Genomic DNA, 25,902 nt, shown 5'->3' with positions numbered 1-25,902 from the left:
AAATTACGAAATAGGATATGAATATGTAGGGTTTGATTTTGAAAGATTTTTGGTGGAAGAATTACGGGATTCGGAGTTTGGATGGAAAGGATATAAATTGCCAAAATTTATATGCAAAACGCGAATGGAACGGAACTTGGAAATTGTTTTGGGATTTTAGTTGGTGGAAAAGGAGTGGGAAAAGTTTGGGTAGGTTCTAGGGTGGCTCTAGTTTATTTAGAAATTTTCTGGGAAATTTTCTGGAATGAAAAAGGCTTATCTTTACTCTCCTATGTACGATTCCGGGTACGCCTAGCAATTTCACTGCGGCTGACATGCGGGCCCAGTCAATGGTCAGGGCTGACCGCACTGTGCTGTGAGCCCGGCTAATATTCCAGGCTAATATTTAAATTCCTACATATTATCACACAATCATTCAAACATTCATACATACATTTCAAGCACAAATGCAACAATTTAAATGCGAAGCGCTTCTCTACTCCTAAAAATATTTCTAGCACTAATATTATTCCTACGCGACACAAATATGCATATGGTGTATTTTTAATGTAGAGTTTTTGAAAAAAAACGTATGTTTAGAAACGGTCTTGAGGAGAATAAAGTAATCAAGTTTTAATTTGTTGTAAATTTTTAAAAAGTTCAAATTTTTAGTGGATTTTAACATGGTGCAAAACACATGGTGTTACACTTGAAGATAGATAGAGATCTGATCGGATATGCTAGATATCATATTCCTTATTATGATTATTATGTAACCGACTAGATCTAGATCTAACCATCCTGTAAACCTACCCCCCAGACTATATAAGGCGGGCAGGGGATCCCCTCAAAATAATCCAATTCACCTCAATCAATACAAACCAACAGAACACATGATGTAGGGTTTTACATCATATTGATGGCTTGAACCTGTCTAAATCTTATGACTCTATTGCCATCAAGTTCCTGATCACGCGTACCTCTAACACACAAATCTACCATCATGGGTATACCCCTCGGTGGACTATCGACGATATCCCGTCGATAGTTGGCGCGCCAGGTAGGGGTGTGCGTGCTGATTCCAATGGCAAACCAGATGGTCCACGTTCTAAGCTCTCCGTTCTCTCCCTGGCCAGGCCAGTTCTTCACGGTCGGATCTATCTCCTTGGTCATCAACTTCGACGGTGAAGGGGAGATAGTGGAGGCGGTGCAGGATAATCATGTGCTGACATGCCAACATCTGCATCAGTAGATCTGATCTCAGATTCCATTCTAGGTCATCTTCCTCGCCTAGAGCTCGCCGCTCGGTGCCTCATCGGCCAAGGAAGCTCGTTGAAGAAGACGATCTGATCATTGCTATTGATTGGGTCAGCAAAGGCTTAGCCGACTGCTTGTCTCTTGCGGAGTCCGTCTTAGATCGATCTTATGAAAGTGATGATTTTTCGTCACGCCTGTACCACCAGACGGTCATCGCCGAGCACTCTGCTCATTCACACCATCTAAGGTGGCAAGATGAAGATTTGGAGATTACGGCTACTCCAGAGGAGCGCACGATTTGTCGCCGACCACTCCCTGTATCCGATCTACCTAAGGCTAGTCGATAGGCCCCAATGGAGGATTTCGAGAAGGCTCATCCCTTCGGACTGAATAATGGAGCTGCCACTTACCAAAACTCCATGCAAGATCGCTTTGCCGACTAGATCCAGCACCGCTACGACCTCTCTAGATTCAATCTGCCAAAGGTTGATCAGGCGGCGCCAATAGTGAACATGGTGCAAATCCATCCGCTTGATGGGGATTCCTTGCTTACCATCCTGGAGGAAGATCCAGGGTCAGATTCCAAGGGTTCCACCAGGGCCGCCATTAGCTACTCTGCCATGCCTTGGCATTTTCTTGGCAAACTGTTCATGGTCAGTCATGACAGCATTGCTCAAGATGTGGAGACCAGCGCCCAGTGTGGAGCTCTTGAAGGGAGGAATGCTGATCGTGCGTGACGTCATCAGGAAGAAGCAAATGCTGCCAATGCTACTGGCGGGAACCCAGCCAATGCGGGAGGTAATCCACGCCCTTTTTCACAATCTTGATCAAGAATTTTTTCACGTTGGTAGTCAGGACGTCAAGCAGACGTTGAGCGCCAATCTAGCTATGGCCGCTCATGAGTTGGATAGACTCCAACAAACACCGGAGATTATCAAGGTTAGAGCGCTGCTTCAAGCAGCCCAAGTTCAAGTCTATGAGCTCCGCAACGACTAGGCTCCCTCCCACTCCACGGCGTCGAATCGCCATCGTTCCACAGGCCAACATCCTTCTCACTCCCAATGAGTAGGGGGAAGTCATATCTCCCTCGGTCGCCACCAGGGGGACGGCCAACACCTTATGGTGGCATCAAGAGGCAACTACCCCATCAACCCTAGCCAGCAAGGGGCCGGGAATCAGCAAGGCCAGTGAAGAGCCGAGAACCGACCTCCCTAATAGGCCAATCCCGGCAACACCAATCAGGAAGTTGATCAACTTGTCGGCGTCGTTCGCAATGTCCTCAACACTAGCCATGATGTGTGTAACCGCATCGAGAGGCAACGCAACGAGCGCCACGAGAGGAGGCCATTTGTCGATAACAGCATGATGATGAATTCGACAATCCCATCGATGCTCTCCTGCCAGCTGCCGGCAACGTTGTTATTCCCACTGCCGGCAACCCGAAGGACCTTGCCCCTTCACAGCAAGACTCTGAGCCGTTCAATGGCCTGTCGACTTCAACATTTCTGGGGTTGAACCCTACGATGGCAAAGTCAACCCCGAGCAGTGGCTACAGCTTTATGCCAATGCTGTGTGCACTACTGGGGGAGTCTGTGATGTAATGGCAAATTAATTGCCTGTTATGCTTGCTCCTTCTGCAATGAACTAGCTCACCAGTTTGAGGGTAGACTCCATTGGCTCTTGGGATGATCTCAAGAGTGCATTCATTGAGAACTACATGGCGACGTGCGTTCGACTAGGAACGAAGCATGACTTGGAGAGGCTCTACAAAGAACCGGTGAAACTCTCCGCAGCTACATCAGGCATTTCTCAGAAACAAGGAATTCCATCCCCAACATAAGTGACGGCGAGGTTATCTCAGCGTTTATTCGGGGTCTTTATCACCACCCCGAGCTACGTTCTAAGCTCAACCGAAAGACGCTGCATACAATTGGTGAGATGTTACAGATAGCCAATTCATAAGGATGATGTTGCCTAGACTTCTCGATCCAACTACTAGCCGCATCGCAATGATGATCACCACAAAGAACGGCGTGATGACGACCGCGACTACCCCTATAATGATAGGCCGGAAGGCTCGAGGGCAAGGCTGTTTCATCGTAGTTGACTAGACACCATCATCGCCTTGGTTGAGCAACCATGCGCTAAGCACAACTATGATGATGACTACGAGAAGCTTCTGGATGGTCCATGCCTCATACAAAAAAATAGCAAACATACAATGCGGCAGTGCTATGGCTTAGCCAAGGCCTATCACGATGAGGAGAATAAGAGGTCCAAGAAGCATGACGACCATGAGGATGATGGTCACAAGGATTCTAAGCTCCCCAAGGATGCGAACAAGACCAACTTCCAAGATCAAAGAAGACCATTGGGACAATCTCGGAGGAACGGCTGCCTCCGAGAACAAGCGAAGGCCAAAGCTTACCGCTCACCAGGTCCTATCGGTCACCAACAATGACACCATCGCCGATCCTAGGTACCTAAACTGGTCAGAGTATTCTATCACCTTCAGTAGGGCCAACCAGTGGTCAGATATTCCCTATCTAGGGGGGTTCCCGCTTGTGCTGGACACCATCATCCAAAAGGTGCGGTTTAGAAAGGTCCTCATTGACGGCGGGAGCATCCTCAACATACTTTTCGCCAGAGCCCTAACTGAGTTAGGCATCTCCAAAGTGGACCTCACCCCTATTGACTCTCCTTTCTGGGGAATTGTACCTGGTAGGGCATCCCAGCCTTTGGGCGAGATTGCATTGCTCATCCAGTTTGGCACCATCAAGAATTTTTGTAATGAGTACGTTAACTTCATGGTGGCCGACTTTAACACCGCCTATCATGCCATCCTTGGTCGACCGTGTCTAGCCAAGTTTATGGCCCTACGGCACTATGCGTACTTGGTCATGAAGATGTTGGTGGAACAAGGTGTCCTGAGCTTACGTGCCAACATCGCCGTCGCTTATGCTTGTGAGAGAGAGAGAGCCTTGCACTCGCTGAGGCGCTCGATCTTTTAGCATGCATGGATAGCTGTCTTGTTGAGTCCATGGAGGTACCTACAGAGGAGCAGGAGATTTCGACGGTGGAAGCACCCCAAGCAGGTACGAAGGCCAAGGAGACAAAGGAGGTGGATCTCGGTACCGGCGACAAGAACAAGATCGCCAAGATTGGTACCAGCCTCAATCCTAAATAGGAAAGCGCGCTCGTCAGCTTCCTACGCGCCAACACATACGTGTTTACATGGAAACTAGCAGACATGCCTAGGGTGCCCTAATAGCTAATCGAGCACTCCTTAAATGTCTCGCCAACCGCCAAGCCGATCAAGCAGAAGCTCCGACGATTCACGTAGGACAAGAAGGAGGCGATTAGGGTAGAAATAACACGGCTCTTAGCAGCTGGTTTATCAAAGATGTGTATCGTCCTAAGTGGTTGGCTAATCCAGTCCTTGTATAAAAGAAGAATAAAGAATGGTGGATGTGTGTTGATTACACCAATCTCAATAAATACTACCCTAAGGACCCCTTCGGCCTACCTCCTATAGACGAGGTCATTGACTCCACCACCGGTTGCAAACTCCTGTGCTTCTTAGATTGCTACTCTGGTTATTATCAGATCTCCTTAAAGGAGGAAGACCAGATTAAGACTTCTATCATCACGCCCTTTGGTGCTTATTGTTACACCACCATGTCCTTTGGACTCAAAAACACCAGCGCCACCAACCAAAGGGCCATCCAGCGTTGCCTTGCCAAACAGATAGGGCGCAATGTCGAGGCTTATGTCGATGATGTAGTGGTTAAGTCTAAGACTGCCGATGACCTCATCACCGACCTCGAGGAAACATTCGAGAGCCTAAGAAAGTACCGATGGAAATTGAATCCCACTAAGTGTATCTTTAGTGTCCCATCGGGTATTCTCTTAGGTTATATCGTCAGCTGCCATTGCATTGAAGCTAATCCTAAAAAGGTATCGGCGGTCACCAACATGAAGTAGCCGACCTGTGTCAAGGATGTCCATAAGTTGATAGGATGTATGGCGGCTTTAAGTCATTTCATACCACGTTTAGGGGAAAGAGGTATCCCTTTCTTCAAGTTGCTTAAAGCCAAGGAGCATTTCACCTAGACACCTGAGGCCAACCAAGCTTTCACCGAGCTCAAGCTTTTCCTGACAATGCCTCCGATCATGACAACTCCACAACCCAGTGAGACATTACTTGTTTATATTGTGGCAACCACCCATGTCGTTAGCACCACTATTGTTGTCGAACGAGAGGAGGCTAGACATGCAAACAAGGTTTAGTGCCTAGTCTACTTCATCAGTGAAGTCCTGAACGAGTCTAAGACTCAGTATCCGTAGGTCCAGAAGCTCTTGTATGCAATCTTGATTACGTCTAGGAAGCTCTGCCACTACTTCGAAACATACAACATTGTTGTGGTTACCGAATACCCGCTGGGAGACATTCTTCGCAATAAGGAAGCCAATGGCAGCATCATTAAATGGGCGGTAGAGCTCGGCATGTACTCCATCGAGTTCAAGAGTCAACAGACTATAAAGTCATAGGTGCTCGCCGACTTCATCGCCAAGTGGATAGAGATGGAAGAACCCATCCTGGCTGATCATCCCAACCACTAGACAATGTACATCAATGGAGCACTCAACATCGATGGTGCCAGGGCGAGTGTGTTATTCATCACCCCATCTGGGGATGAGCTCCGCTACATCCTATGGATCCACTTTCTAGCCTCCAACAATGCCACTAAATACGAGGTGGCGCTTCATGGTCTCCGCATCCCCATTTCCCTTAGCGTAAAACGTCTAATGGTGTATGGCGATTTTGCGCTAGTGATTAACCAGGTCAATAAGGACTGGTCCTGCACCAGCGAGAAGATGGATGCTTATTGTGCCGAAATTAGGAAGCTTGAAGGTAAATTCTACGGTCTCGAGTTCCATCATGTCATTCATGATGAGAATGAGGCAGTCGACCACCTATCTAAGATAGGGTCGACCAGAGCTCAGGTTCTAGCTGGAGTCTTCGTCTAGGACCTTAGGACACCATCGATCAAGCAGAGGGAAGGAGACGATGAAGTGCCCTTGGCCGAGCAGTTAGTCCTGGCGGTGCCTGCACCCAACAGCGATTGGAGAGTGCAATTCATCAAGTACCTCACTACTGCAGTCATGTAGAAGTGCCGACCGACAAGATGGAGATGGAGCATCTTATTCGACGCAATAAGCACTATGTCTTGGTTGATGGAAAGCTAATGTGAAAGAATGCGATAGGGGAGTTATTGCAGAAGTGCATCTCTTAGGAAGAAGGTGAGAAGTTGCTCCTTGAGATACACGCCGGATCATGTGGTAACCATGCAGCCTCTAGGAATCTGGTCGGCAAGGCTTTTCGAGTAGGTTTCTATTGGCCTTCCGCCATTGCAGATGCCGAAGCATTAGTTCATCGATACGAAGGGTGCCAATTTTTTGCTAAGCGGATCCATGTTCTAGTACAGGCCCTACAGACGATCCCAGTCTCCTAGCCATTCGCATGCTGGGGATTGGATATGATTGGGCCCTTTAAGGCTGCCCCGGGTGGATTCAAGTATGTTTATGTTGCCATTGACAAATTTTCTAAGTGGATTGAGTACAAGCCTCTCGTCACGGCTATGGCAAAGAAGGCAGTGGAGATATTTGAAGACATAATTCATAGGTTTGGTCTGCCGAACAGCATCATCACCGACTTGGGATCTACATTCACCGGTAGCATTTTCTAGGATTTTTGTGAAGATCGGTGCATCTCTGTAAAGTATGTCTCGGTTGCCCACCCTAGAGTAAACGGCCAGGTCGAACAGGCTAACGGCATGATATTAGATGCCCTCAAGAAGAGATTATATGAGATGGAGGAGAAGCATCCGGGAAGACGGCTTAAAGAGTTGCCGGCTGTAGTTTGCGGGCTATGGACTCAGCCCAGTCGTAACACCGATGTCTCGCCTTACTTCATGGTATATGGCTCAGAGGCAATATTGCCTGCAGATGTCGCCTTCCGAGCACCTAGGGTGGAGAATTTTGATGAAGAAAAGTCTGTGCAACACTGACTAGAAGATGTTGATCATTTGGAAGAAGAGCGTCTGATTGTGTGCGTTCGGACGGCTAAATATTTGGAAGGACTGCAAAGGTGCTACAATCGCAATGTTCAGGAGCGATCCTTTGTGGTCGGTGATCTAGTACTCTGCAAGAAGCAGAAGACGGATGGAATGCACAAGCTTTCATCGCCTTGGGAGGGTCCCTATATTGTCAATGTAGTAACCCAACCAGGGTCATATAGGCTATGCGACGCCGAAGGACTGGACATCCCCAACTCCTGGCACATCGAGCACCTTAGGCGTTTCTATCCTTGAAACATTCTGAACAAAGATATGTACCCTTTTATATATGAGCATTTAATAAAGTTTTCTTCTTGTTGTTTCTCCATTTATTATTCGTGTTTAACATCTTTAAGATGCTCCATTTTGTTCCATCATGCTGTCGACCAGCCACGTTCTCATTTGTGTTATCCAGAAGTGGCCCTGTTCTTGATTTTGCACCTAAACGTGCATGGGCAGTAGCGCTCTACGTCATGGGCGGTCAGCAACGGCTCCTTGGCGATGTCTGTGTCCTTAAGCGTGTACGAGAATCAGCGCTCCGCGCCATGGGATATGGGCTAGCTGGGGCTGGTGGCACGATAAAGAACCAATTATTAAGGCACTAATCATATTTTAGATATGACCAATTTGAACAAACATAATGTTTATCTACAACTGCTCGGCAAGGTATATCATTGTTTAACATAGCAATTCTAATATACTCTGCTCTGTTTTCTTCATCGCCGAACAGGTTTAGGTCGTCAGCCAGTTTGGTCACCGACTCCATTGCCTCTTCTTCAAGCGCTTCGATCTGCGCTTTGGTTGTCCCCCGGGCGAAACCTCCATCGATTACGTCCAGCTCTACTAAGGGGTAGAGTGATCGAACTACTGCCAAGGCATGCCCTGTGGTAGAGTAGGCGACATCGCGGGTGTACTCCTTGAAGCGAGTCATGGCCCTTTTGCACCTCTCCAAGATGGTGTCGGCTCGAGGTGGCCTGTCTCTGAAGATGTACATCTAGGGCTCCAGCGGCTCAGGATCGACGTAGTCCAATATAGGTTTTATTCCCGTCACTATGGCGTCGATCTTGTCCTGTTTGGCTTTTAGCCGTGACTGGAGGTCTTGGAACTGCACTTGAGAGTTGGTGTGGATCACTGCAAACATCACAGAGCCATGTTAGACACGCTCCACATTGTGGAAGATGAACTATTATCACAAGAAAATACATTGGATCTCCTCGGCGATCTTTTTCTCTGTTGTACGCGCTTCATCCCTCTCCTTCAACAGTTGTGTTGTTGACTCCCGCGACAGGAAGAGGTCTGTCTCCAGCTCTGCATCAATAGGGATTAATTTTAAGCATGATGTAGGGGCAAAAAGCAAGGCACTATGCCATAAGGCCTAAGGTCTTACCATTTTTCTGCTCGGTCAGTGACCAGTTTTTGAACTCCAGCTCCGACACACGCGACTGCAGTTTCTCCTTGTTGTCGTGAGCACCGACCAAGCTCTTTTCAAGCGCTTCCATCGATTCCCACAGCCTCTTGTTTTTGGCAAGGGCTGGGCTACCCATTCTAGCAGCCGAGCACGGTGCTCGGATGTTTTCATCAGCTCCTGCAGTAACATTAATCAAGGATTGCTCTTCACGACAACAAGCAACACATAGCTTGGCTTACCTGTATCTGGCTCGATGTGAATGCGAGGATGGCCTACAATTCCTTCATTTGCTTGCTGGCTTCAACCTCTTCCATGACCTACAGCACGTCTCCTTGGACTAAAAATGTTTTTGCAACTCGAGGAGGGGCTTCCCAAGGACATGATGGCTCCCGATGGATCTCTTCGATTACCTTAGGTATTTCCCTCTAGGGACATTGCTTCTCCTTGTGCCGCTGTCTGCTCAGAGTGCCGACGATGGCCACCATCAGTGATACTCGGGGACTCACCATTGGCTCGGTGCTGGTGGTCAGACTTCATTGGCTGGCTCAAGGCAGCTGTATCGACTAATGACCTCAGCTCCTCCTCCGACCGGTTTCCACCGATGTTGGTGGTGCCAACGTTTGGGGCGGACTACTTCGTCTCACACCGCGGTCCTCTAGCGCCAACCGGGCATAACTTTTTGGTTGATGCTTCGCTATGAAAGGATGGTTGTTCATCAATAGTTTCAAGATTAATAATGATCGGCATGGACTGAGGGTGTTATACTTACATGTTTGATCACCTGACGGAGGCTTTCAACCAATGTGCCTTGCTAGACCTCCCTTGCTCTACGGTCACTGCTGCCATCTTCGAGAAGCATAGGGGTGGTCGCCTCGCCCCCACGGTCTCTAGGCTTGCTGTGTTTGCTTTCCCCGTTGGAGCCTCCTGTTCAGGCTCAAGGACTTCGTCACCAGTTCTGCCGGACGCCCTAGTGGTTGGAGAGGGGCAGTGTGGGGGATATGACCCCCGGTATTCAAAAGACAAAACATGGGCCGCACCATCAGAGGTGGCCTAGCCCACAAGATCAAGGCCTGCACGGCACTGGTCGACGTGCACGGCAAAAGATTGTATAGTACCAAATAAGATACTTTTCTTGTAACGCTGCCCCTCTAGAGTATATAAGGATAGGCAGGGGTCCCCTAGTCGACATCTACATACATCCCATATTCAATACAATACAACAAAGACATAGGACATAGGGTATTACGTCGATCTGATGGCCCGAACCTGTCTAAATCGCTATCTCTGCGCCTTGTGTCACCATCCAGTTCCTGATTACGCGCACCTCCACCGATCAATCTACCTTCGTGGGATACCCCTCGGAGGACTGCCAAGCATCTTTTGTCGATAGGCAGCCATGCGCTTGGCCCTTTGTTGGAGCATTTCCTCCTCATCATCATCAGAAGACAAGGTGCCTCGGTGCTCGAATATCGCCAGCTACGCCGGGGACTCCTCAGTGCTTGGACATTGCTAGCTACGCTGGGGACTCCTCAGTGTTTGGATTCTTCATGCAAGCATCGCCAGCTAAGCTAAGGACTCCCTGGTGGTCGGATCTTGCTATGTCTCATCGGTGTGCTATCAAGCTGCTCCATGATGTTCGGATCAGGGTGCTGATCTTGGGCAGCACGTCTGGGGTCTTGATAGGCGCATGTCAGATGATGTTGGCAAGCTTTCAGACTTCTTTTCTTTGACCCTGCTACAAGATTCATTCTTCATCTTCCAGTAGGCTCGGGAACTAAGTGGCTACACTTCTCCTGGCGGTGAATGTAGTGCTTATTTCTTGATTTACCCCCCTTATTGACAGAGTCTAAGTGGCTACACTTCTCCTAAGTGCAAGAATTTTCAAATTTTATCTTGAACCCGTTACATCCTTCTAGCAAGCCTTACTTGGCTAAGTCCAAGGTCTCCTAACTAGTTAAACTGGTCGGCATTGACTTTCACCGCCCAGGCCATCAGTTAAACTGGTCGGCTTCGACCTTCACCTCCTAGGTCACCAGTTAAACTAGTCGGCTTCGACCTTCACCGCCCAGGTCACCAGTTAAACTGGTTGGTTTCAACTTCCACTGCTTGGATCACCAGTTAAACTGATCGGCTTCACGTCAAAGTGCTCGGACTTGTTCAAGACAGCGTTGCTCAAAGGATACAAGGTGCTCGAGGACTAGCTGTGGGGGATATGACCCCCAGTATTCATAAGACAAGACATGGGCTACACCACCAGAGGTGGCCCAGCCCACAAGATCAAGGCGTGCACAGCACTAGTCAACGTGCACAACAAAATATTGTATAGTACCAAATAGGATACTTTCCTTGTAACCCTGCCCCTCCAGAGTATATAAGGAGAGGCAGGGGTCCCCTAGTCGACATCTACATACATCCCATATTCAATACAATACAATACAACAAAGACACAGGACGTAGGGTATTATGTCGATCTGACGGCCTGAACCTGTCTAAATCGCTGTCTCTGCGCCTTGTGTCACCATCCGGTTCCTGATTACGCGCACCTCCACCGATCAATCTACCTTCGTGGGATACCCCTCGGAGGACTACCGAGCATCTTTTGTCGATAGGCAGCCATGCGCTTGGCCCTTTGTTGGAGCATTTCCTCCTCCTCATCATCAGAAGACGGGGCGCCACATACCTCCGGCTACTGGGGCGTGTGGTGGACTCCTTGATCTTCACCCCGCCTTGCTTGGCGAGAGGTGTTGTAGCTGTTTTTCTCTTCTTCTTGGCTGGCTTTTTGGGAACTAGCTATTTCTCGCCCTTTGTTTGTTTGCGCTTAGGAATGACCTCCTCTTCTTCACTGACCAACTCGGATGGCTCCCTATCATCGAGAGTCAAATTTGTTGATTGCTGGTCCCTGGTCGACTATGCATCAATAGCAGTCCTGTGACTACACATCAAAGATATCATGAGAACATTACAACTGGTGTAGTAGTACAAGCTAAGCTGGTCAGATCACTTGCCTCCAGTCGCGGGTTGCTGAGGCTATATGGCCTCTGTTGCCCCACATTCCTCAATGATGTTGAGGTTGCAAAGAACTTCTGGAGCCGGGCATAGGTGTCGCCTTTCTCCAACTTCTTGGGTGCCTCCTGAGTTATATTGGCATCCCCTGCGTATTCGTACACGGGGATAACCCTCTCTTTGCTTGGTTGGATGCGGCGGCATACAAAATTAACCGCAATGCCAACCCCATCCAACTCAATTTCCTTGAGGATCTTCATCAGCTCCTCAACCTAGGACATCTCCTTGCCCCTTGGCTTCGCCGACCAATTTGCATTTGGCACTGCATAATGGTCGATGTCGATCGAAATGTTTGGTTCCCAATTTCTGCAATAGAACCACTTTGCAGTCCACCCCTTCAGTGAAGTATTAAGTGGGACATCGATGTATTGGTTCACCATCCCATCCCACAACTGCAGGTATACACCACCGACCACCTTGGGAGATCCCTTGCCGAAGAATGGTTTCAGACAGAAGAAATGGCGGAATAGATTGAAGTGTGGGGTGATGCCGAGGAAGGCTTCGCATAGGTTGATGAAGATAGAAATATGAAGGATGCTATTGGGATTCAGATGGTAGAGGCTGATACCATAGTATCGGAGCAAATTGCACAAGAAGGGATGGGTAGGAAGTCCAAATCCCTGAACAAAGTGGGTTTCAAAGACAACAATTTCATATGTATCAGGGGTTGGGAATACCTCACCTGTTGCTAGACGCCATTTGTCGGTTTCCCAGTCAGGGATGATTCCTTCCATCACCATTCCATTGAGATCCGATTCGGTAAGGGTCGATGAGATCCATTCTAGATCCCACCGAGCTTGGCCTGCATCCCCCATGGATTCCTTCTCAGATTTCTTTAGGCTTGTGCGGCTGCGCTTTGTCCCCTTCGCCATGGCTCAGATCTAGTTGGCGGAGGAAAGATTTGAATCGATTTCGTATAGAGATTTGTTCTACTGGTGGAGCGGTTGCAAGATGCAGGAGTGTGAGGAAGATGAAGCAACTGTTAGTGACAGCAAATGGGGATATGTGCCATAGGTAGCCGAGTTTATAACGGTCCCCCCCCCCCGCCTCTTTGCTTTCTAGGGTTTTCAGGCAACCGCCCCACACCACACGCACGACTCTGAAATCTCCACGGTTAGCTGTTGGGCCATTTAGTGGGCCTTTTTAGTTTCCTACTGAAGGAGGCTTCTTCTGACTGCGGGTGCTAAGCACACACCACTTATTTGATCTTTGAGCATATTTTGACTTCTCTTCTGACCCTGCTACAAGATTTTTCTCAATCTTCTAGCAGGCTTGGGGACTAAGTGTGTACACTTCACCTTGCGATGAGTGTACTATTTTCTTTTTTCCACTGGTTTTCAGCTAAGCTAGGGACTAGTTTTGAGTTCGGCTGCGTGTCTAGAGATTTCTCTTCTTTGACCTTGCTATAAGATTTTTTTCAATCTTCTAGCCGGCTCGGGGACTAAGTGTGTACACTTCACCTTGCGGTGAGTGTACTCTTTTCTTTCCTGATGGCTGAGTGATCAGCTAGCATTAGGAGTCTTCTATTTTTTAAACCTAGCACTAGGTGAATTCTTCACCTACCGTCAGGATCGGGGACTCAGTGTGTACACTGCACCTTGCGCTGCGTGTATTATTTCGGTAATGGACTAAGCTCCCTTATTGACTAAGTCATAGATGATAATCATCTAACATCACAAATGGCACCTAAGTGTGTACACTTTACCTAAGGTAAAAAATTATATTTAATTTTGAGCTCCTTACATCCTCCTTGCAAGCCTTATTTGAGCAAGTTTGAGGTCTGCAGACCAGTTAAACTGGTCGGCTATTTATTTCCTTTGGTTGGTTACCAGTTAAACTGGTTGGACTACCAGTTAAAATGGTCAGATTAGCAGTTGAACTGGTCGGCTTCAAGCTAGACTGGTCGAACATGATCAAGATGGCGTTGCTCAGTGGATACAAGGCACTCGGGGACTAGCTATGGGGGGTATAACCCCGGGCACCCATGGTACAAGACATGGGCTGCACCATCAGGGAAGGTCCAGCCCACAAGATTAAGACGTGCGATGTAAGGCACTACTCGGCGTGCACCGCAAGGCTTCAGGAAGGAATCATGAAGATAGATAGAGATCTGATCGGATATGCTAGATATCATATTCCTTATTATGGTTATTATGTAACTAACTAGATCTAGATCTAACCAACCTGTAACCCTACCCCCCAGACTATATAAGGTGGGTAGGGGACCCCCTCATAATAATCCAATTCACCTCACTCAATACAAACCAAAAGAACACACGACATAGGGTTTTATGTTGTATTGATGGCCTGAACCTGTCTAAATCTTGTGTCTATTACCATCTAGTTCCTGATCACGCGCACCTCTACCACACAATCTACCATCATGGTTATACCCCTCAGTGGACTATCGACGATATCCCATCGACAGACTCCCTCGGCCGAGATCACATGGCCGAGATATGCCACAAATGACATCACGAAGGAGCACTTGGTGTGCTTGAGGCAGAGATGATGTTCCCGCAGTGCGGTCAAGACCACGTTGATGTGTTGTAGATGCATCAACCATGATAGTCTGTATATGAGTATGTCATCAAAAAACACCAAAACAAACTTATGAAGGAACGGCCAGAGCACGGAGTGCATCAGACTCTGGAACGTCACCGACGCGTTCGTGAGCCTGAAGGGCATCACCAAGAACTCAAAGTGGCCCTCGTGTGTCTGGCATGCTATTTTCTCAATGTCGTCAGCGTGCATCCGCACTTGGTGGTACCACGATTGCAAATCCAATTTGGTGAAGAATCGAGCTCCATGGAGTTCATCCAACAACTCTTCGACAACCGGAATCGAGAACTTGTCTTTCATGGTTTGCTGGTTCAAGGTGCGGTAATCGACGCAGAAACGCCATGAACCATCATGCTTCCTAACGAGGAGGACGGTAGCAGAGAACACTGAGGTGCTAGGCCTGATGATGCCTTGCTCGAGCATAGTGGCGCACTGGGCCTCCAGATCATCCTTCTAAAGTTGAGGGTACCGGTATGGTCGCACCGCCACTAGAGCTATGTTGGGCAGAAGATGCATCCAATGGTCATAGGGGTGGGCTGGTGGGAGGCCCTTTGGCTTGGCGAAAACAACCTCGAACGACTGGAGGAGGCAGTCGAGCATGGCGGGCTCATTGCTGCGGATGGCGTGGAGGCGGTTCGTGGACTAAACATCGAGACAAGTTGAGCCAATGCCGCGCCAGAAGACACGACTACCCCCGCGTGAGAAAGCCATGCATAAGTCATCAAAATCCCACAAGATCGGCCCAAGCGTACGAAGGAACGTGACGCCAAGGACCAAGTCATAGCTGTTAATCGGGATGGAATAGTAGTCGATGGTGAATAGCTCCTCTCCAATGCAGATGTCAATGTCGCGTGCTAGCCTACGGCAGGCGATGCGATGGCCATTGGCCACGATGATACTAGAGCCAGGGCATGGCTGGAACTAGAGACCGACGCAATGAGCCACATCACCGTAGATGAAATTATGCGTGGACCTAGAGTCGAGGAGGGCAACAAATTGCTCATTGCCGATGGAGATGTAGAGCTACATGGTGTCTTTGGTGCATATCCCCGCAATGGCATGGAGGGAGATCATTGGTGTCTCGAGGTCGAAGGCAACTGGTTCAACGGCTTCGGGCTCATCTTCCTCATAGTCCATGTCGACAGAATATCATCGGCAGTCCTCTAAGGAGTATCCCATGAAGGTAGATTGATCAGCAGAGATACGTGTAATCGAGAACAAGAAGGCAATGGATACACAAGAGTTAGACAGGTTTGGGCCATCGGCATGACGTAATACCCTACTCCTGTGGTCTGTTGGATTGTATTGGCTATCGTATGATATTGCGTGTGTTTGGAGGGGGTCCCTGCCCACCTTATATAGTCCGGGAGGCAGAATTACAAGTTGGTTAGATCTAGGAAATAACCGGAAAGTTATAACAAATTACAGGAATCATGGGATCATATGTATCCTAACAGATCTCGTAGTATCTTTAAGATATCTTCCCGGTGTCTTGCGGGACTCGCCGAGCAGTGCCGTGCCCCGTAGGGCTTCATCTTGTGGGCTGGGCCACTCCTAGGGGCGCAGTCCATGTGGTCTGCCATGGGTATCTGGGGTCATACCCCCAACAGCTAGTCCCCGAGCACCTTGTATCTGTTGTGCAACGCCATTTTAAGCTTGTCCGAGCAGGTGCGAACAAAGCCGAGCAGTCAAACTCATGGTCCGACCACCGTGATGAGTTGTTGAGCAATTGTGAACCATCGCCGAGTAGTGTGAACTGTCGCCGAGCAGTTGTGAACCGTCGCCGAGTAGTGTGAACCATCGCCGAGTAGTGTATCCCAAGTAAGGCTTGCCATAAGGATGTAAGGAGCTCAAGTCCAAAATCAAAAATTTCCTCATAGTGGACCAAGTGTGCCCACTTAGAGTCTGGCCACGAGAAAGGGAGATAGTCTTCTTCAACTTCAGGAGGCGTGGAGTCTTCCAAATTAAAGCAAACACACTCACCGCAAGGTGAAGTGTGCCCACTTAGCCCCCGAGCCGAACAGTAGGTGATGTAGTCATGTGGTGCCAGGGTCCAAAGTAGAAGAAAAGCAGAAGACCAACCGAGCAGGCAGCCAGTCCCCGGGCGTAGCCCCGAGATGAGAAAAGCACATTCACTGCAAGGTGAAGTGTGCCCACTTAGTCCCCGAGCCTGATAGTAGGTGACGTTGTCACATGGTGCCAGGGTCAGAAATAACAGTCAACAGAAGAAAGTCCCCAGTGTGGTGAGGAGCCAAGTCATATTGATGATGTAGTCCCCGAGCCACAAGTGGAAATCCTAGAGAAAATAAATCGTGGAGAAAAAACCGGAGTAACGGCAGTACAGTAGGAGTTACTGAGCCTTAATGGATTGCGAAGAAGTCGGCGAATATTCAGTGAGTAGTAACAAATTGCTACAAAAAATGGGCGATATGGGCTGTAGTTGCATGAAAGCCTAGGTAATGGCCCACCACGCCATTTCGAAGAATTCGGAGAGGCACAAATCGTGGATTGGTTTCCCAAAAACCCTCGAATGTGAAAGGTGGGGGGAGTGCTTTATAACTGCGCCGCCGCACTCTATGCTCCCACCTTTCCCACTTTGCTACTTCGTCTTCCTCCTTAGCCCTCGCACTTCCAGATTCATACGCGCTTCCGCTGCCAATCCCAAACCAGATCTGAGAGATGGCGCCGAAGAGGGGAGTTGGAAACCCAAAGAAGGCGGCCACCGGAGCTAGCCATGATAATGAGTGGGTGCCGTCGCTCATGGGGGAGGCAGAAATCAATAGGATGGTGGAGGTGGGCGTTCTTCCAGACCATATCACCACCGGATGGCGGCCGGCCAACGGTGAGCCCTACCCAATGCCTCATACCGATGAAGCTGTAGTATTTGAAGATTACTTCTAGCGCAGGTTAGGATTTCCTATTCAACCTTTCTTGAGGGATCTATTGGAGTTCTGGAGAGTTAGTCTATGTAATCTCCACCCAAACACCATCTTGCACATCTCTATCTTTATCCATTTCTGTGAGGCGTATCTCGGAGTTCTTCCCAACTTCAACCTCTTCCATCACCTATTCTGGCTAAAGAAGAAGGGCAGTGGCGGTTCTAGGGTGGTCGGCGGCATGTATCTACAACTCCATGATGGGATGGCAGGCGAGTACATCAATGTACCACTGAACACGTCGTTGAAGGGGTAGAACGCTAGGTGGTTCTACATGAAGCAGAGTCATCCTGCCATCCGTTGCGACGTCGACCATGTTCCGGAGAACCAGAAGAGCTGGTCAGAGAAGCCGAGCTGTGGTGATATTGATCAAGTGAAGGAGCTCCTCGGCATGATAAAGGGCGTGAAGATGAACGATGCACTGGTGGTGGCGAGCTTCATAGTGCGCCGTATTTAGCCCTGCAAGGAGAGGGCCCACGCGGGCTTTGACTTCAAGGGGGACACCGACAGCACCCGGGAGAGGACGGAGAGGCTGACAAGGGATGATGTGGTAGAGCGGGTCGCAGAGCTATTTGCTCAGACCAGGCCCTTCAACTGTACAAACCCGCTTCCTCAAGTAAACGTCTTGATTGTTTGTTCCTGATCCATTTTTATCATGTACCGTTGCCGAGCAGTGAAGTAATTCACTTGTGGAAAGATCCATTCGCAGGAATGGGCAGCGTACTTCTTGGGGGTGTTGAGGAGCGATTGGCTGAAGGCAGTGGACGCCCGGCCAACAACTCAGCCTAAGGAAGGTGCCATCAGTGCCTCGTGGAGTTCAAAGGCATGGACGCTGGTCGGATGGAGAGTCCGCCCTCGGTGTTGGGGAAAGTCCGGGCGGCATCTTGCTTGGCGGCGACCAGACCACTCGGACGCAGAGTGCGGCGATGTCCGAGTGGTCAGATGACGACAGGGCTATAATGGCTCCTCCACCGAGCACTGAAGCACCTCCGCGCAACATGCGCGTGGAGGTGCAATCACAAGGAGGGGATGTAGCCTCCAAACAGCAGACGAAGGGAGTCCCCGAGCAGCAGGCGAAGGGAGTCCCCGAGCAGCAAGCGAACGGAGTCCCCAAGCAACAGGCAGAGGAGAGGCCAAAGGCAGGGGCCATGAGACCACAGCCCAGGGCACGCGGGTTGACCCCAGAGCTCATTGGTGGCCACAGCCAAGTTGGCGCTCGAGGTCTTGTAGACATCATGGCCGTCAACACGGACAAATTCGTCGTTGAGGTTGTGTTGGAGTGGGCGTGGCCTTCCTTGCGAGTCCAGCTGATCATTGCGAGCAGCCTCGGCTAGCACAAGGGCAGCCTCATTTGCTCGGCGCTATGCACGGTTGGCGTTCCTGTTGACGCGAGCGGCACGATCCTCGGTTTCCCCATCCCGTGGGGCTGTCAATGCTGACATTGAAAATTCCGCCTCCATGGAAGGGAGGGAAAGGAGGTTGTACGGTGGTGGTTTCGGAGATAGTCTCCATAGAGCCCTAGGACTCGGAGCCTAGATTTTCCTCTAGGATGGTTTGGAGGGATGCTTCGGGGCATTGACCGACATGTAGCATGTTGATAGTCGGCAAGAGCTGGTCGGCGATCTTGTCGGCGAGAGGATGGACATCTCCAACCTGGTTGGTGAAGTTGCCCCTTAGGTCATCTTGATAGGTGGCAGCAATGCTGGTGAGCCTGAAGGGTAGGGCCGTAACCTCTGGAGTTTCCTGATCAGCCTCCGATAGATCTGAATCGAAGGGTGGTTGGCACTGAACCAGAGTAGTCAGAGCCAATTCTGCGATGGAGAGGCAATTGGCGAGCTTCTGGCCAACTTGATCGATGGATGCGATCAGAACGTGGTCTGTTGGATTGTATTGGCTATCGTATGATATTGCGTGTGTTTGGAGGGGGTCCCTGCCCACCTTATATAGTCTGGGAGGCAGGGTTACAAGTCGGTTAGATCTAGGAGATAATCGAAAAGTAATAATAGATTACAGGAATCATGAGATCATACGTATCCTAACAAATCTCGTAGTATCTTCAGGATATCTTCCTGGTGTCTTGCGAGATGCGTTGAGCAGCGTCGTACCCCACAAGGCTTCGTCTTGTGGGCTGGGCTGCCCCTGGGGGCGCAGCCCATGTGGTCTGCCATGGGTATCTAGGGTCGTACCCCCCACAGTCCATCACTTCCAGGTAGAAGAGGCGAGGGCACTTGTGACCATGCACGTAGGGTTCATCACAATTGTAGCAGAGCCCTTGCTTGCGGCGCTCGGCCAACTCTGTCGGCGCCAGGCGCTTAAAGGGGCGCAGCGGCGGCGGCGTTGTAGAAGAAGACGGAACCAGGGACCCTGGCCCCTCCATGGCTGGTGACGGTGTGGCCAGGCGCCCGGGGCGCGGAGCGCGGTGCAAGACGGCCGAGGCGGCTGACCCAGCGGTCCCATGGCTGGTGCCGCATTATGTCGTTCATAGGTGCATGCCAGGCTCATGGTGCATTGAAAATCTTGCGGGTCATTGAGCTCCACGTCGATCCGGATATGTTCTGGTAGACCCCAGGTGAAGAGTTGCGCCTGCTAATATGGGGTGAGGCAGCCGGCATGCGCCATGCATGCCTAGAATGCCTCTTGGTATGCGTCGACAGAGGCCATGAACGGTAGCCGCGCTAGGTCCGCCAGGTGGTTCGTCCGGAGCGATGGCCCAAAACGCTGATGACAGAGGTGCTTGAAGTCCTCCCACCCTGGGGCTCCCGCATCGCGTTCTAGGGCATAGTACCACTGCTGGGTAGTACCGGTCAGGTGGAAGGAAGCGAGCCACACCTTGTCGACTTCGAGTGTGCGCTAAGTGCGGAAGAACTGCTCACACTTGTTGATCCAGCCGAGTGGGTCTTCTTTGCCATCGTACGTCAGGAACGACAGCTTGTGGTATCTGGGCACGCCGGCGGCCGCCAATTCTGGCGGATCGTGTGGAAGGGGCGGCGGCATGTGCATGGCCGACATGGGCAGTGGTGGCGGCATGTGCATGGTGGACGCGAAGGAGGGGATTAGGGATGGCGAGTGTGGAAAGTGGATCTGGGTGATCGGCACTGGCATTGAGCAGGTCACCTGCTGGGTGGAGGCCGGCTCTGGGAGGATCGGGAGGGGGTGGGCAGAAGTGGAGGGAGGCCGCCGTAGCTGGGCATGCCAAACGGGAGCAGTGGCTGCGATGATGTTGGTGGCCGGTTCTCGACGTCGGCCACACGAGTGGCCAGATCACCCATCTGGCGCTACAAGCCGTAGATGGCCGTGGTGAGCATGTTGAGCACAGAGGCGGGCATTTAGGTCATCATGGGGTTGGTGGCGACGATGGGTGCGGTGGAGATCGGCGCAGTGGTGACGATGGGCATGGTGGTGATCGGTGCGGTGGGGGCGATGGGAGCAGTGGTGGTGGTGGGCGGGACAACGGCGGAGGATTGGGAACCTGACATCTTCGATACCAGATTGTTGGAGCTTGGATTGTTGCAGAGGAAGTAGGAATGGGAAGTTTGAGGACGAGGCTTAACAGCCCGGCGGCGAGGTTGCGACGCCGTGCTCGGCATCGCGGTTGTTAGCGAGAGCGAGCACAAGGAGCGGGAGAGATTAAACTCAATCTCCAGCTGACTTTCATTAACAATAGTGTTTAATACTTATACCCAAATCCTAACAACTTCCTGCTAACTGAAAGGGATAACAATTCCTAAACAATCGGATCTCACAAACAAATCCTAAACAATCGGATCTCACAAACCAACATGCATGCGCTGAAGACTCCTGGTGGACGCGCTCTGGCAATGGTGACCACGCTCTGCCGCGCCTTGGCGTGGCCCACTTCTCAGCCACGGCTCCGCTTCCGGTGCTGGTAGACGTTCCCCACCATAACAGTCTTTGTTTTAATTTAACCAGTAAGGGCTTTCCCCTTCTGCGCTGTAAAAAAATCAATTAATCTTGAAGAAGAATGTATTTAGCAGAAGGATTTGACAAACCCTTCCTAATATTTTTTTAGAATTTTAGGGCCGAGCCCCCGTCTTTTTACTTTTTTGGCCAAAAGACATTGTAACAGTTACAGCGCCACGGAGTGGGGAACGTCACCTATTCAATACAGCGTAAACGATAACCCAAGGTTCTATATCAAGACAAAAAAAACTATAATATTTCATAGGAGACACAGAAGATGCTGGTCGCCCAAGTCTTGTACAGCTTCCGCCCTTCAGGATCTCCTTCCATCCTCTTGGAGACAGCTTTTTAAGTCATCAGGGAATTGCCATCAGAGTTCAACATCCTTTCCCAGCCGACCCAAGCCTGCCTTTTCAGTGCTTCGCATCCGGCAACTAGAGGACTTGGGCAGCCGCTTCCTTTATATGAGCAACTTTCATTTGCAGGGTAGCTTTCTTCTCCGGGCACAAGATTTCCCATTTTTGCACCAGAGAAGCCGTTCTGTAGAGAAGTATATCCATTCTCCTCCACGAATGTCTCTGAAAACAAATATCATTTGGGACTTTGTGTGGCGAACCTACTGACATGAAAAAGTCAGTAAGGAAGACTCATGTAAACGTTGGTTAGTGCCGAATTTTTTACTTTTTGGCCCTTTTTTTGAAAGTTTCTCTCAAATAAACCCCTGGCGGAAAGAATTCCAGAAATGGACCCTTGGCTCGGCGCCAGAGTGAGTGGCGCCGAGCTCGGCGCCACGGTGACTGGCGCCGAGCTCCTGGCCACGGGCAAACGGCCTGCAAGGGGCTCGGCGCCAGAGCGGATGGCGCCGAGCTCGGCGCCGTAGATCTTGGCGCCGAGCTCGGCGCCACTCACTCTGGCGCCGAGCTCGGCCTAAATATCTACCCGGCCGGCCTTCTTCCTCATCTAGTTGCCCTAGCCAGCCCCCGCCGCTGCCGCCGCGCCCACGCCCGACGTCGCCCGCGCCCGCCTGCGCGCGCCACGCCGCGGCACCCGCCCGCCCGCGCCCGCCGTGCCGCGCGCCCGCCGCGGCCCGCGCCCCCCGCGCCGCGCGTGCCTGCCCTACCTTTTGGGTATTAAAGTGAATCATTGCCTCCATTCATGGCCATTTGTTAATGCGATTGACTGTTTGACAAGTAATCTTCCTTGGTCTTAAATATAGGTGGCGACCGGAGACTCACAGCTTCCACCTACCTTTCGGGGAGATGATAGTCTCGCTTCAGGACTGTCAGAAGATGCTAGGCCTAAGGATTCATGGGAACCCAGTCACCGGGCAGTGCAGGTCAGAGGGATGGAGAGCACGAGTGGAGGCCTTCCTTGGGCGTGAGCTTGGCGAGCAAGGGGCTCGCACTTCTGGAGTTCCCATCTCATGGCTACGTACAGAGTTCGCACAGTGCCCCGAGGAGGCAGATGAGGAGACGGTTGTGTACTACTGCCGGGCGTGGATCCTACACCTTTTTGCTTGCGTTCTCTTTCCAGACGCGACGGGTGACAATGCGTCCTGGATGTGGATCCACTGCCTCAGTAACTGGGACCAGGCGGGTCAGTACAGCTGGGGCTCTGCAGTCTTGTGTTTTCTATACCGGCAGCTGTGCGAGGGGTGTCGTCGGTCTACGGTGAACCTGTCACTTGGTGGATGCGTGTACCTGTTACAGCTGTGGATGTGGGCTCGTTTTCCAATTGGTCGTCCAGAGGTACTGGCTCGTCGTGAGTGGTTCCAAGGTCAGCCTCCAAGTCGCCAGCCGACGTGGGCGTACCTTTGGGACCAGGTCAGGGTTTCGCACACGAGGATAGACCGGGCGTACATTCAGTACACGAATGAGCTAGATTCGCTGACGGCGTCTAGTGTAAGTAAATTTTATTTTCCATGCACCTATTAAAAGGATTAGTATACCATCTAACATCTTATTTGAACATGATGCAGGTAGAGTGGGAGCCATATGGTGGAGAGGACGCACTACTTTTTCAGCTGAGCACCGTATGTGGGGCCGACGACTACTTCTATAGGATGAGGTGTCCTCTAATCTGCTTCTATGCTATCGAGTACCACCTGCCAGATAGGGTTGCACGCCAATTTGGAGTGAGACGGCTTTGGCCTATGCCTATGTTCTCGACTGGCGTTGACTTACACAAGTAAGTGTTTTGATATTTCAAATGAGTCATGATGATGGTCCATTTATTATAATATGGTGCCACGTACGTGGATTAATGTAACGATGACATACGTGCAGGTTGGATCGTCAGAGGAACAAGAAGATTTTTGACTGGGAGAGGCACCACCAGTCCTACATTGAGGAATGGGAGGAGATGCACGACAACCTGGACGACAACAACGAGCCGCACACGAACCGTGAGTTCAGGCGGTACCAAGCTTGGTACCAGCGTTCGACAAGGTGCAGGCTCAGACTACAGTGGACCGAAGCTGACTACGCCGATATCGAGTCCTCCGACGATGAGGACACGACGTACGACCGGTCCACTCGTGCAGGAAGGCAGGTGGAGGCAGGACCGATCTTGGACAGAGTGGTAAGCCAATCAACTTATTTTGTTACGTTTAGTTACATAACAATACATTAGGTGTTCTTGGACCGACGTTAGGAGTTATCTATTGTAGTTATTGCAACCTTCGCGCTGTATAACCCTTGTAATAAGTTACATTCTTGTACAAAAGAAAACAAAACTAAATATATAACCCTTGTAATACATTAGGTGTTCAGAAGTCTTAATATTGAAAACATTGTTGCAGGGCAATGCACTGAGAAGCTCAGTTGAAGAGATCGAGCGCGTTTGGCCTAGAGTCAATGATGACTACATACTTGGCTTCCTAGATGTAAGATTACAAATATTCTTTCAAACAAATCATTAATACGTTATATTCTTTCACTTAACATTGTTTTGTACAACAGAGGCTGTCACGTCGTCTACGCCGTGCGGCTGGTCGTTGTGGTTGCAGGACAAACACGACGCATGACGTGTACGATCCTTCCGCAGGAAGAGGAGCCTTGGGTTCCTCTAGTCAAGCAGCTACAGGGGACGAGGAGGAGGACGAGGAGGCCGAGGACGACGATGACATGGACAAGAGGCACGATGAGCTTGGGCCCTCTCAGCTCCATGACGCTCCATCGACTTATCCTACACCGCCTCTAGGCACTAGGCGACGCCGTCCTCGTGACCCTTACACTCCAGGCACCAGCGCTCTGGGTCACAAGGGTAGGGGCAAGAGTAGGAGACAGTGAGGGACGTGGTAGATGTTACTATGAACTATTGTATTTACTTATCTTTAATTATTCGGGACCGTATGAATATTGTGGACTATTTGTACTTTGCATGACATATTATGTTAGTTGTGATATTCGTTGTGGTTGCATTATGCTTGTTGGATGAGTAAATGTTTAGAATATATATTGATGTCTCTGTTTGTAACTGTGGATGCTTCTAATACAAGACCGTATCTTGCGAATTTTTTGCGTGAATCTTTAATCATACTATACTTGTACAAAGACACAAATGTAGTACACAGATTAACTATAAATTTATTACGTTTATAATCCAGAAATATTTGTACATACGCTGTGTACAAGAATCTATGCATTTCAGAGAATCTATGATTTTCAGATAATAAATATAGACTTTTTAGATACACGGACATCATCGAATTATCACATCACTGATATAGACCTCTCAGCTGCAAGGACAACATGCAAGGAAGCACAACTAAACTCTATCTCCACCATCCATCTTATGACTGTTTGATCCAAGGGCTGAGGTAAAGCGGCACACGGATCGCTGACATGGCACATTGACAGGCCTCCATTCCTCCTCTTGACCTATAAATAACCACTCACTCCCTCTCATTCACACAAACAATAAGGAAGAAGAACACTCCTCGGCATTTGCTTTCGTTATAGTACCAATGTCTGGAGGGTCGTCCAGAGGGAGAGAAAAGGGGAAGAAAACTACCTGGGGGTGGGAGGGTCCTCTTGGTCCCGATTTCTTTGAGGAAGCTCTTTATGAGAGGTTCCCAGTTGAGAGCAAAAGTGATTTCACCAAAGAGGCACCACTGACAGGATACGATGAAAGGAAAGAAGAGTGGCCAAAATACATGCATGGTGAGGACTGCCTAGTGCAGATGTTCACCGAGGGAATAGATGGAGGTCATCGTTTCTTCAAATGCCCGCGAGCATGGGTAATTTCTTTTACTATTTGTTTCTTCAATATGTTTGTCTTGTATATCACTTACACGACATACTTTTTGTAGTCTTCCTTGACAGAAGAAAACTGTGGGTTCAGTAGGTGGGTCGATCCTCGACCTATTTATCCGCATGCGGAGTACATCTACTACCTACAAGACCGTATCTTCGAACTAGAAAGGGAAGTTAGCAGCGGTTACAAGGACGACGAACAGGACGACAACAACAATGGTGCCGATTCACAGGAGGCACTCTGCAATGATTCATATTGCCCCTGCCCTAACCACAAGAAAAAGGGGTCTCCCCCATCACCCTCGCCACCACCACCACCAACAACGGGAGGCTACTATGGAGAAGGTGCAACACAATTTGCTATGTGGCCACACTACTAGGATGAGTTTATGTTTTTCTTG

The sequence above is a fragment of the Miscanthus floridulus genome, chromosome 10 (assembly GCF_019320115.1).
Source record: "Miscanthus floridulus cultivar M001 chromosome 10, ASM1932011v1, whole genome shotgun sequence".
Lineage (NCBI taxonomy): Eukaryota > Viridiplantae > Streptophyta > Magnoliopsida > Poales > Poaceae > Miscanthus > Miscanthus floridulus.
This window is presented reverse-complemented; position numbering follows the sequence as displayed.